This window comes from Ranitomeya imitator, chromosome 2 (assembly GCF_032444005.1).
Source record: "Ranitomeya imitator isolate aRanImi1 chromosome 2, aRanImi1.pri, whole genome shotgun sequence".
NCBI classification, from domain to species: domain Eukaryota; kingdom Metazoa; phylum Chordata; class Amphibia; order Anura; family Dendrobatidae; genus Ranitomeya; species Ranitomeya imitator.
This window is the reverse complement of record NC_091283.1, coordinates 695,153,840-695,167,837: the sequence shown is the minus strand read 5'-3', so window position 1 is coordinate 695,167,837 and position 13,998 is coordinate 695,153,840. Positions and strand designations below refer to the sequence as shown.

The window sequence follows — 13,998 nt, the reverse complement described above, 5'->3', positions numbered from 1 at the left end:
CTCAACCAACACCGGGGCAGGAGGATCAACGGATGGAACCACAGGCGCCACGTATCTCCGCAACAACGACCTATGGAACACATTATGGATGGCAAAAGAAGCAGGAAGGGCCAAACGAAATGACACAGGATTGATAACCTCAGAAATCTTATACGGACCAATGAAACGAGGCTTAAACTTAGGAGAGGAAACCTTCATAGGAACATAACGAGACGACAACCAAACCAAATCCCCAACACGAAGTCGGGGACCCACACAACGCCGGCGGTTAGCGAAACGTTGAGCCTTCTCCTGGGACAATGTCAAATTGTCCACCACATGGGTCCAAATCTGCTGCAACTTATCCACCACAGTATCTACACCAGGACAGTCCGAAGACTCAACCTGCCCTGAAGAGAAACGCGGATGGAAACCAGAATTGCAGAAAAACGTCGAAACCAAAGTAGCCGAGCTGGACCGATTTATTAAGGGCGAACTCAGCCAACGGCAAAAAGGACACCCAATCCTCCTGATCAGCAGAAACAAAGCATCTCAGATATGTTTCCAAAGTTTGATTAGTTCGTTCGGTTTGGCCATTTGTCTGAGGATGGAAAGCCGAGGAAAAAGACAAATCAATGCCCATCCTAGCACAAAAAGATCGCCAAAACCTCGAAACAAACTGGGAACCTCTGTCAGAAACGATGTTCTCCGGGATACCATGTAAACGAACCACATGCTGGAAAAATAATGGCACTAAATCAGAGGAGGAAGGCAATTTAGACAAAGGTACCAAATGGACCATCTTAGAAAAGCGATCACAAACCACCCAAATGACCGACATCTTTTGAGAGACGGGGAGATCCGAAATAAAATCCATAGAAATATGCGTCCAGGGCCTCTTCGGGACCGGCAAGGGCAAAAGCAACCCACTGGCACGAGAACAGCAGGGCTTAGCCCGAGCACAAGTCCCACAGGACTGCACAAAAGAACGCACATCCCGTGACAAAGACGGCCACCAAAAGGATCTAGCCACCAAATCTCTGGTACCAAAGATTCCAGGATGCCCAGCCAACACTGAACAATGAATCTCAGAGATAACTCTACTAGTCCGTCTATCAGGGACAAACAGTTTCTCCGCTGGGCAACGGTCAGGTCTATCAGCCTGAAATTTTTGCAGCACCCGCCGCAAATCAGGGGAGATGGCAAACAAAATTACCCCCTCTTTGAGAATACCCGCCAGCTCAGGAACACCCGGAGAGTCAGGCACAAAACTCCTTGACAGGGCATCAGCCTTCACATTCTTAGAGCCCGGAAGGTACATAACCACAAAATCAAAACGGGAGAAAAATAACGACCATCGAGCCTGTCTCGGATTCAAACGTTTGGCAGACTCAATATAAGTTAAATTCTTGTGATCTGTCAAGACCACCATGCGATGCTTGGCTCCTTCAAGCCAATGACGCCACTCCTCGAATGCCCACTTCATGGCCAACAACTCTCGATTACCAACATCATAATTGCGCTCAGCAGGCGAAAACTTTCTAGAAAAGAAAGCACATGGCTTCATCACCGAGCCATCAGAAGTTCTTTGCGACAAAACAGCCCCATCTCCAATCTCAGAAGCATCAACCTCAACCTGAAACGGAAGCGAAACATCTGGCTGGCACAACACAGGGGCAGAAGAAAAACGACGCTTCAACTCCTGAAAAGCCTCTACAGCCGCAGAAGATCAATTGACCACATCAGCACCCTTCTTGGTCAAATCAGTCAACGGTTTAGCAACAGTAGAAAAATTAGCGATGAAGCGCCGATAAAAATTAGCAAAGCCCAGGAACTTTTGCAGGCTCTTCACAGATGTCGGCTGAGTCCAATCGTAAATGGCCTGGACTTTAACAGGGTCCATCTCGATAGTAGAAGGGGAAAAAATGAACCCTAAAAATGAAACCTTCTGAACTCCAAAGAGACACTTTGACCCCTTCACAAACAAGGAATTCGCACGAAGGACCTGGAACACCATTCTGACCTGCTTCACATGAGACTCCCAATCATCCGAAAAGACCAAAATATCATCCAAATACACAATCAGGAATTTATCCAGGTACTCTCGGAAGATGTCATGCATAAAGGACTGAAATACTGATGGAGCATTGGAAAGCCCGAATGGCATAACCAGGTACTCAAAATGGCCCTCGGGCGTATTAAATGCTGTTTTCCATTCATCGCCTTGTTTAATACGCACAAGATTATACGCCCCTCGAAGATCTATCTTGGTGAACCAACTAGCCCCTTTAATACGAGCAAACAAATCAGACAGCAACGGCAAAGGATACTGAAATTTGACTGTAATTTTATTGAGAAGGCGGTAATCAATACAAGGTCTCAAAGAACCATCCTTCTTGGCCACAAAAAAGAACCCTGCTCCCAATGGTGACGACGACGGGCGAATATGGCCTTTCTCCAAGGATTCCTTTATATAACTCCACATAGCGGCGTGTTCTGGCACAGATAAATTGAACAATCGGCCCTTAGGAAACTTACTACCAGGAATCAAATTAATAGCACAATCGCAATCCCTATGAGGAGGTAGGGCACTGGCTTTGGGCTCATCAAATACATCCCGATAATCCGACAAAAACTCTGGAACTTCAGAAGGAGTGGAAGACGAAATAGACAAAAATGGAACATCACCATGTACCCCCTGGCAACCCCAGCTGGACACAGACATAGATTTCCAGTGCAATACTGGATTATGAACCTGTAGCCATGGCAACCCCAAAACGACCACATCATGCAGATTATGCAACACCAGAAAGCGGATATCCTCCTGATGTGCAGGAGCCATGCACATGGTCAATTGGGTCCAGTACTGAGGCTTATTCTTGGCCAAAGGCGTAGCATCAATTCCTCTCAATGGAATAGGATACTGCAAGGGCTCCAAGAAAAAACCACAGCGCCTAGCAAACTCCAAGTCCATCAAATTCAGGGCAGCGCCTGAATCCACAAATGCCATAACAGAATAGGATGACAAAGAACAAATCAGAGTAACAGACAATAGAAATTTAGACTGTACCGTACCAATGGTGGCAGACCTAGCGAACCGCTTAGTGCGCTTAGGACAATCGGAGATAGCATGAGTGGAATCACCACAGTAAAAACATAGCCCATTCCGACGTCTGTGTTCTTGCCGTTCAGCTCTGGTCAAAGTCCTATCACATTGCATAGGCTCAGGCCCATGCTCAGATAGTACCGCCAAATGGTGCATAGCTTTACGCTCACGCAAGCGTCGATCGATCTGAATGGCCAAAGACATAGATTCATTCAGACCAGCAGGCATGGGAAATCCCACCATGACATCCATAAGGGCTTCAGAGAGACCCTTTCTGAAGATTGCTGCCAGGGCACATTCATTCCACTGAGTGAGCACAGACCACTTTCTAAACTTCTGACAATATATCTCCGCTTCATCCTGACCCTGACACAGAGCCAGCAAGATTTTCTCTGCCTGATCCACTGAATTAGGTTCGTCATAAAGCAATCCAAGCGCCATGAAAAACGCATCAACATCACGCAATGCCGGATCTCCTGGCGCAAGGGAAAATGCCCAGTCTTGAGGGTCACCACGTAACAAAGAAATAATGATCTTTACTTGTTGAACAGGGTCACCTGAGGAGCGAGGTTTCAAGGCAAGAAACAATTTACAATTATTTTTGAAATTCAAGAACTTAGATCTATCACCAAAAAACAAATCAGGAATTGGAATCCTAGGCTCTGACATCGGATTCTGAACCACAAAATCTTGAATGTTTTGTACACTTATTGTGAGATTATCCATCAAAGAAGACAGACCTTAAATGTCCATGTCTACATCTGTGTTCTGAACCACCCAGATGTAAAGGAGAAAAGAGAGACAAAACACACTGCAAAGAAAAAAAAAAATGGTTTCAGAACTTCTCTTATCCCTCTATTGAGATGCATTAGTACTTTGGGCCACCTGTACTGTTATGACCTGGTGGTCAGGACAATAATGGACCTGGAGTTTAAGAGCACACGGAATGACCTGATAGTTACTGATAATATAGGACGAGCTGTGGGACGTGGGAACTCTGCTGACCGCAATCCCTAATCCTATCAACCACACTAGAAATAGCCGTGGATTGCTCCTAACGCTCCCTATGCAACTCGGCACAGCTTGTTATGAAGGCAATCCAGTGACACAGTGTGCCAGCAATCAGAGCACATACAGTGATCTGACAATAACCCAAAAACAATAGAACGAGCTCTGAGACGTGGAATCTCTGTAGACCGCAATACCTGAACCTATCCTAAACACAACTAAAGGCAGCTGTGGATTGCGCCTGACACTACCTATGCAACTCGGCACAGCCTGAGGAGCTGACTAGCCTGAAGATAGAAAAACAAGCCTGACTTGCCTCAGAGAAATACCCCAAAGGAAAAGGCAGCCCCCCACATATAATGACTGTTAGCAAGATGAAAAGACAAACGTAGGGATGAAATAGATTCAGCAAAGTGAGGCCTGATATTCTAGATAGAGCGAGGATAGCAAAGAGAACTTTGCAGTCTACAAAAAACCCTAAAGCAAAAAACCACGCAAAGGGGGCAAAAAGACCCACCGTGCCGAACTAACGGCACGGCGGTGCACCCTTTGCGTCTCAGAGCTTCCAGCAAAAACGAATAGACAAGCTGGACAGAAAAAGTAGCAAAAAAAACAAAGAAGCACTTATCTAAGCAGAGCAGCAGGCCACAGGAAAGATCCAGAAGCTCAGGTCCAACACTGGAACATTGAGAAGGAGCAAGGAAGACAGAATCAGGTGGAGTTAAATAACAAAGCAGCCAACGAGCTCACCAGAACACCTGAGGGAGGAAGCTCAGAAGCTGCAGTACCACTTGTGACCACAGGAGTGAATTCAGCCACAGAATTCACAACAGTACCCCCCCCCCTTGAGGAGGGGTCACCGAACCCTCACCAGAGCCCCCAGGCCGACCAGGATGAGCCACATGAAAGGCACGAACAAGATCTGGAGCATGGACATCAGAGGCAAAAACCCAGGAATTATCTTCCTGAGCATAACCCTTCCATTTAACCAGATACTGGAGTTTCCTTCTAGAAACACGAGAATCCAAAATTTTCTCCACAATATACTCCAATTCCCCCTCCACCAAAACCGGGGCAGGAGGCTCAACAGATGGAACCATAGGTGCCACGTATCTCCGCAACAACGACCTATGGAATACATTATGTATGGAAAAGGAGTCTGGGAGGGTCAGACGAAAAGACACTGGATTGAGAATCTCAGAAATCCTATACGGACAAATAAAACGAGGTTTAAATTTAGGAGAGGAAACCTTCATAGGAATATGACGAGAAGATAACCAAACCAGATCCCCAACACGAAGTCGGGGACCCACACGGCGTCTGCGATTAGCGAAAAGTTGAGCCTTCTCCTGGGACAAGGTCAAATTGTCCACTACTTGAGTCCAGATCTGCTGCAACCTGTCCACCACAGAATCCACACCAGGACAGTCCGAAGACTCAACCTGTCCTGAAGAGAAACGAGGATGGAACCCAGAATTGCAGAAAAATGGAGAGACCAAGGTAGCCGAGCTGGCCCGATTATTAAGGGCGAACTCAGCCAACGGCAAAAAGGACACCCAATCATCCTGGTCTGCAGAAACAAAACATCTCAGATATGTCTCCAAGGTCTGATTGGTTCGTTCGGTCTGGCCATTAGTCTGAGGATGGAAAGCCGAGGAAAAAGACAGGTCAATGCCCATCCTACCACAAAAGGCTCGCCAAAACCTCGAAACAAACTGGGAACCTCTGTCAGAAACAATATTCTCAGGAATGCCATGCAAACGAACCACATGCTGGAAGAACAAAGGCACCAAATCAGAGGAGGAAGGCAATTTAACCAAGGGCACCAGATGGACCATTTTAGAAAAGCGATCACAGACCACCCAAATGACTGACATCTTTTGAGAAACGGGAAGGTCAGAAATGAAATCCATCGAAATATGTGTCCAAGGCCTCTTTGGGACCGGCAAGGGCAAAAGCAACCCACTGGCACGTGAACAGCAGGGCTTAGCCCTAGCACAAATCCCACAGGACTGCACAAAAGTACGTACATCCCGTGACAGAGATGGCCACCAGAAGGATCTAGCCACTAACTCTCTGGTACCAAATATTCCAGGATGACCAGCCAACACCGAACAATGAAGTTCAGAGATAACTTTAGTAGTCCACCTATCAGGGACGAACAGTTTCTCCGCCGGACAACGATCAGGTTTATTCGCCTGAAATTTTTGCAACACTCGCCGCAAATCAGGGGAGATGGCAGACACAATGACTCCTTCCTTGAGGATACTCGCCGGCTCAGATGAACCCGGAGAGTCGGGCACAAAACTCCTAGACAGAGCATCCGCCTTCACATTTTTAGAGCCCGGAAGGTACGAAATCACAAAATCGAAGCGGGCAAAAAATAACGACCAACGGGCCTGTCTAGGATTCAAGCGCTTGGCAGACTCGAGATAAGTAAGGTTCTTATGATCAGTCAATACCACCACTCGATGCTTAGCTCCTTCAAGCCAATGACGCCATTCCTCGAATGCCCACTTCATGGCCAGCAACTCTCGGTTGCCCACATCATAATTACGCTCAGCAGCCGAAAACTTCCTGGAAAAGAAAGCACATGGTTTCAACACTGAGCAACCAGAACCTCTCTGTGACAAAACCGCCCCTGCTCCAATCTCAGAAGCATCAACCTCGACCTGGAACGGAAGAGAAACATCTGGTTGACACAACACAGGGGCAGAACAAAAACGATGCTTCAACTCCTGAAAAGCTTCCACAGCAGCAGAAGACCAATTAACCAAATCAGCACCCTTCTTGGTCAAATCGGTCAATGGTTTGGCAATGCTAGAAAAATTACAGATGAAGCGACGATAAAAATTAGCAAAGCCCAGGAATTTTTGCAGACTTTTCAGAGATGTCGGCTGAGTCCAATCCTGGATGGCTTGGACCTTAACCGGATCCATCTCGATAGTAGAAGGGGAAAAGATGAACCCCAAAAATGAAACTTTCTGCACACCGAAGAGACACTTTGATCCCTTCACAAACAAAGAATTAGCACGCAGGACCTGGAAAACCATTCTGACCTGCTTCACATGAGAGTCCCAATCATCTGAGAAGATCAAAATGTCATCCAAGTAAACAATCAGGAATTTATCCAGATACTCACGGAAGATGTCATGCATAAAAGACTGAAACACAGATGGAGCATTGGCAAGTCCGAACGGCATCACTAGATACTCAAAATGACCCTCGGGCGTATTAAATGCAGTTTTCCATTCATCTCCTTGCCTGATTCTCACCAGATTATACGCACCACGAAGATCTATCTTAGTGAACCAACTAGCCCCCTTAATCCGAGCAAACAAGTCGGATAACAATGGCAAGGGATACTGAAATTTAACAGTGATCTTATTAAGAAGGCGGTAATCAATACATGGTCTCAGCGAACCATCCTTCTTGGCTACAAAAAAGAACCCTGCTCCCAGTGGTGATGACGATGGGCGAATATGTCCCTTCTCCAGGGATTCCTTCACATAACTGCGCATAGCGGCGTGTTCAAGCACGGATAAATTAAATAATCGACCTTTAGGGAATTTACTACCAGGAATCAAATTGATAGCACAATCACAATCCCTATGCGGAGGTAGGGCATCGGACTTGGGCTCTTCAAATACATCCTGATAATCAGACAAGAACTCTGGGACCTCAGAAGGAGTGGATGACGAAATAGACAAAAATGGAACATCACCATGTACCCCCTGACAACCCCAGCTGGATACCGACATAGAGTTCCAATCCAATACTGGATTATGGGTTTGCAGCCATGGCAACCCCAACACGACCACATCATGCAGATTATGTAGCACCAGAAAGCGAATAACTTCCTGATGTGCAGGAGCCATGCACATGGTCAGCTGGGTCCAGTACTGAGGTTTATTCTTGGCCAAAGGTGTAGCATCAATTCCTCTCAACGGAATAGGACACCGCAAAGGCTCCAAGAAAAACCCACAACGTTTAGCATAATCCAAATCCATCAGATTCAGGGCAGCGCCTGAATCCACAAACGCCATGACAGAATACGATGACAAAGAGCATATCAAGGTAATGGACAGAAGGAATTTGGATTGTACAGTACCAATGACGGCAGACCTATGGAACCGCTTAGTGCGCTTAGGACAATCAGAAATAGCATGAGTGGAATCACCACAGTAGAAACACAGACCATTCAGACGTCTGTGTTCTTGCCGTTCAACTCTGGTCATAGTCCTATCGCACTACATAGGCTCAGGTTTAATCTCAGACAATACCGCCAAATGGTGCACAGATTTACGCTCGCGCAAGCGTCGACCGATCTGAATGGCAAAAGACATAGACTCATTCAAACCAGCAGGCATAGGAAAACCCACCATGACATCCTTAAGAGCCTCAGAGAGACCCTTTCTGAACAAAGCTGCCAGCGCAGATTCATTCCACAGAGTGAGTACTGACCACTTCCTAAATTTCTGACAATATACTTCTATATCATCCTGACCCTGGCACAAAGCCAGCAAATTTTTCTCAGCCTGATCCACTGAATTAGGCTCATCGTAAAGCAATCCGAGCGCCAGGAAAAACGCATTGACATTACTCAATGCAGGGTCTCCTGGCGCAAGAGAAAATGCCCAGTCCTGAGGGTCGCCGCGCAAAAAAGAAATAATAATCAAAACCTGTTGAACAGGATTACCAGAAGAATGAGGTTTCAAGGCCAGAAATAGCTTACAATTATTTTTGAAATTAAGAAACTTAGTTCTATCACCAAAAAACAAATCAGGAATAGGAATTCTTGGTTCTAACATAGATTTCTGATCAATAGTATCTTGAATCCTTTGTACATTTGTAACGAGATTATCCATTGAAGAGCACAGACCCTGAATATCCATGTCCACACCTGTGTCCTGAAACACCCAAATGTCTAGGGGAAAAAAAAGACTGAACACAGAGCTGAGAAAAAAAAAATGATGTCAGAACTTCTTTTTTCCCTCTATTGAGAATCATTAGGTTGGCTCCTTGTACTGTTATGAAGGCAATCCAGTGACACAGTGTGCCAGCAATCAGAGCACATACAGTGATCTGACAATAACCCAAAAACAATAGAACGAGCTCTGAGACGTGGAATCTCTGTAGACCGCAATACCTGAACCTATCCTAAACACAACTAAAGGCAGCTGTGGATTGCGCCTGTCACTACCTATGCAACTCGGCACAGCCTGAGGAGCTGACTAGCCTGAAGATAGAAAAACAAGCTTGACTTGCCTCAGAGAAATACCCCAAAGGAAAAGGCAGCCCCCCACATATAATGACTGTTAGCAAGATGAAAAGACAAACGTAGGGATGAAATAGATTCAGCAAAGTGAGGCCCGATATTCTAGATAGAGCGAGGATAGCAAAGAGAACTTTGCAGTCTACAAAAAACCCTAAAGCAAAAAACCACGCAAAGGGGGCAAAAAGACCCACCGTGCCGAACTAACGGCACGGCGGTGCACCCTTTGCGTCTCAGAGCTTCCAGCAAAAACGAATAGACAAGCTGGACAGAAAAAGTAGCAAAAAAAACAAAGAAGCACTTATCTAAGCAGAGCAGCAGGCCACAGGAAAGATCCAGAAGCTCAGGTCCAACACTGGAACATTGACAAGGAGCAAGGAAGACAGAATCAGGTGGAGTTAAATAACAAAGCAGCCAACGAGCTCACCAGAACACCTGAGGGAGGAAGCTCAGAAGCTGCAGTACCACTTGTGACCACAGGAGTGAATTCAGCCACAGAATTCACAACAACAGCCTAAGGAACTAGCTAGCCCTAAAGAAAGAAAAATAAAGCCTACCTTGCCTCAGAGAAATTCCCCAAAGAAAAAGGCAGCCCCCCACATATAATGACTGTGAGTAAAGATGAAAATACAAACACAGAGATGAAATAGATTAAGCAAAGTGAGGCCCGACTTACTGAACAGACTGAGGATAGGAAAGGTAGCTTTGCGGTCAGCACAAAAACCTACAAAAAGACCACGCAGAGGGCGCAAAAAGACCCTCCGCACCGACTCACGGTGCGGAGGCGCTCCCTCTGCGTCCCAGAGCTTCCAGCAAGCAAGACAACAATCCAAATAGCAAGCTGGACAGAAAAATAAGCAGTCACTTAGCTTCTGCTGGGAAGACAGGTCACAAGAACGATCCAGGAGTGAACTAGACCAATACTGGAACATTGACAGGTGGCATGGAGCAAAGATCTAAGTGAAGTTAAATAGAGGAGCCAGCTAACGAATTAACCTCGTCACCTGTGGAAGGAAACTCAGAAACACCCACAGCCACCAGAGAAAGTCCATGGACAGAACCAGCCGAAGTACCATTCATGACCACAGGAGGGAGCCTGACAACACAATTCACAACAGGCACCCTTCAAATATCAGGGACCTGGAGCAGTTTGCCAAAGAAGAATGGTCTAAAATTCCAGCAGAGCATTGTAAGAAACTCATTGATGGTTACCGGAAGCGGTTGGTCGCAGTTATTTTGGCTAAAGGTTGTGCAACCAAGTATTAGGCTGAGGGTGCCAATACTTTTGTCTGGCCCATTTTTGGAGTTTTGTGTTAAATGATCAATGTTTTGCTTTTTGCTTCATTCTATTTTGTGCTTTTTCATTTAAGACATATTAAATGAAGATAATAATACCAAAGAATTTGTGTTTGCGATCATTTTCAGGAAGAAACTGAGTATTATCTGACAGAATTGCAGGGGTGTGAATACTTTTGGCCATGACTGTATGTCTGTCAGTATATACACACCTTTTCTGAAAGAGGTTGCAACACCATTAAGCAAGAGGCACCACTGACAATACAACACCATGAAGACCAAGGAGATCTCCAAACAAGTCAGGGATAAAGATGTTAAGACTTACAAGTCAGGATTTGGTTATAAAAAGGATAATTAAGAAATAACATGGTGCCACAACAAACCTGTCAAGAGGGGGCCACCCAGCAAAACCCTCACCCTGGGCAATGAGGGCATTAATCAAAGAGGCAGTATAGAGACCAAAGGTAACCCTGAAGTAGCTGCATAGTTCCCAAGAAGAGACTGGAGTATCTTTCCACAGGACCACAATAAGCCATACATTCCATAGAGGTAGCCTTTATGGAAGAGTGGGTAGAAAAAGTCTTTACTTTTACATAAAAAATTGTTAGAGTTGTTTTGAGTTTGTCAAAAAACATGTGGGATACTCCCCAAATGTATGTAGAAGGGATGAGACCAACATTGAACTTTTTGCCACCAAGGTAAACGTTGTATCTGTCGGAAAACAAACACAGCTCATCACTCCAAGAACACCATCCCCACAGCAAAACATGGTGGTGGCTGCATCATGCTGTTGGGATATTTTTTGGCAACATTGACAGAGAAATGGTCAGTTTTGAGGGGAATATGAATGGTGCGAAATTCAGGAATATTTCTGAGAAAAATCTGTTTCAGTATGTCATTGATTTAAGACTGGGATAGAGATTCACCTTGCAACCAGACAGTGACCCAACAATCAGGTTAATCTTTTTTTTAATTGATCGGGCGATTCTGAACGCGGCAATACCAAATATGTGTATGTTAGATTTTTTTTAATTGTTTTATTTTGAATGGGGTGAAAGGGGGGTGATTTGAACTTTTTCTATTTTTTTTTTATTTTAACTTTTGGCATGCTTCAATGGTCTCCATGGGAGACTAGAAGCTGCCATAACCCGATCGGCTCTGCTACATAGAGGCGATGATCAGTTTGCCTGTATGTTGCTGAATTACTCACTTGCTATGAGTGCCGACCACCAGGCGGCGCTCCTAGCAATCCGACAGTGACAACCATAGAAATCTTCAGGAGACCTCTGGTGGTTATGCCGACCCATCGCCCACCCGCGGTCATGTGACACGGGAGCCATGGGAGAAGATAATGACGTGCTTCCTGTTCGTGCATTTTAAATGCCGCTGTTAGAGCTTGACTGCGGCAATTAACATGTTAACAGCCGCTGGTGAATTGCCATTCCACCCGCGGCTGTTAGGAGCACATGTCAGCTGATCAGATCAGCTGTCATGTGCCGGAAAAGGTGCGGGCTCACCACCGGAGCCAGCACCAAACGGGGACGGTTAAGGGATTAAGCAGAAACGTGTAGATATTTTTTGGCGTGGCCTAGTCCAAGCTCAGACCTTAATGCAATTGAGAATCTGTGATCAGACTTGAAGATTGCTGTTCACTAGAGGAAACCATCTAACTTGAAGGAGTTGGAGCAGTTTTGCCTTGAGAAATCCCAGTGGCAAGCTCATAAGAGATTTATCCAAAAGGACGTGCAACTAATTACCGCTACAGGTGACTTTACTAAGTACTGACTTTAGGGGGTGAATAGTTATGCACACTGAAGTTTTCAGTTAATTTGTCCTATTTTTTTTTTTGCTTCACAATAAAAAGAAAACCAAATGTTCACAGTTATAGGCAAGTTCTTTACATGAACTGATGCACACCCTATAAAAACACAGTGAACTTCCAGGTAGGAAAACACAAAAATGCCAAGGGGAGAATACTTTTGCAATACACTGTACATAGGGGCGAACGTGTATTTCTTTGCAAATGTCTCTTTTAAAATGGGATCCATGCACACTATAAGGACCTGTAAATGTGGCCTTGTGGAATTGTCCATCCAGAAAGAACGCATTATCTGAAAAATAGCAGACTAATAGTTATAGCAGCATCATTTCACTGGCTCGGTCATGACTTGCAGTAAAAGCAAACATAAAATGACATGTACGGTAAACATCTCAACTAGAAGCTTCATGTAAGCATTGCGGTCACAGGGCTGCTATGGGCACAGAAAAAAGTACAGTTTAGACTGTAAAATAATATCAGAAACTACAATACTTATAAAGCTACATCAAGGGTGTGATTAATATTAATAGTAACATCCAGCGCAAACCTGCTTTTTACCATCAGAGGAGTATGCACAATGACTGATAATGAACATAAAGCATCAAAAACAGTAAAAAGCAGAGAAGACCCTCCTCTAAGAGCAAGAAAGAAAAAAATGTAATTAACCTTGAGACAAAGCGAAGCATCTAAATGGTGTGTCTTTCATTCACTGTAGACCATAGCACCAAAATAAAAGGGACATTGAGGCAACACGGCCCCTGATGCCATATTCTTAGCTGAAAGGGCTGCTAACCCTTATTAGCACCACCGACTCTGCAGTAGCCTACTGTCCCCTTTTCAATCCAGAGCGATCTGCATAGTCCAGCAATTTTTCTCCTGCAAAAAAAAATGAAGAATTCAGTTTTCAAGATACTTCAAATAAAATCCATATGTTTCTACAACCCCCTCTTTACCTTCCTAAAATAACAGCTCCCCCTCCTTGTATCAGCTGGATTGGGTTACCAAAGTGAAATCAAGAGGAATTCCGGGAACAGCTGTAACCCTACTCTCCTGTGTGTACATACTCCGAAACTAGCTGCATGTCTGATAGGCTCATGAGCTTTTCATTGTGGAGAGATCACATGACAAATTTGCCTGAAAGTCTCCTTACTGTTTTCTAAATTAGCTAAGAAAGTGTCCAGCCTGCATTATCTTCATTTACTGCTCCCTTTCTAGAGGCTTTAACAATAAATATAGCTGAACTGATGTGTAGCCAACTGTGGCAAACAGAGCAGGACTAGGCATCTCTAGCCCAAAGAAAAATGTGAAATGTTGCCTCCTTCAGAAACCTTCTACTTCCTGAAAAGAACATCTAAGGCTGCCTTCACACTATCAGTATTTGGTCAGTATTTTACATCAGTATTTGTAAGCCAAAACCAGGAGTGGAACATTAGGGCTCATACTCACTTGTGTGAAATACGGCCAAGTCTATGATAACACCCGGCTCTGCTGCCGGCACTTGGGAGTGGAGCCTGC

The 13,998-nt window shown here is 45.0% G+C and overlaps 1 protein-coding gene across 1 annotated transcript in view; it reads left to right on the top strand.

Annotated features, from left to right (window-relative positions):
- ZCCHC24 (zinc finger CCHC-type containing 24) overlaps positions 1 to 13,998 on the top strand; it is a 376,575-nt gene that overhangs the window by 141,841 nt on the left and 220,736 nt on the right. The window lies entirely within an intron of this gene.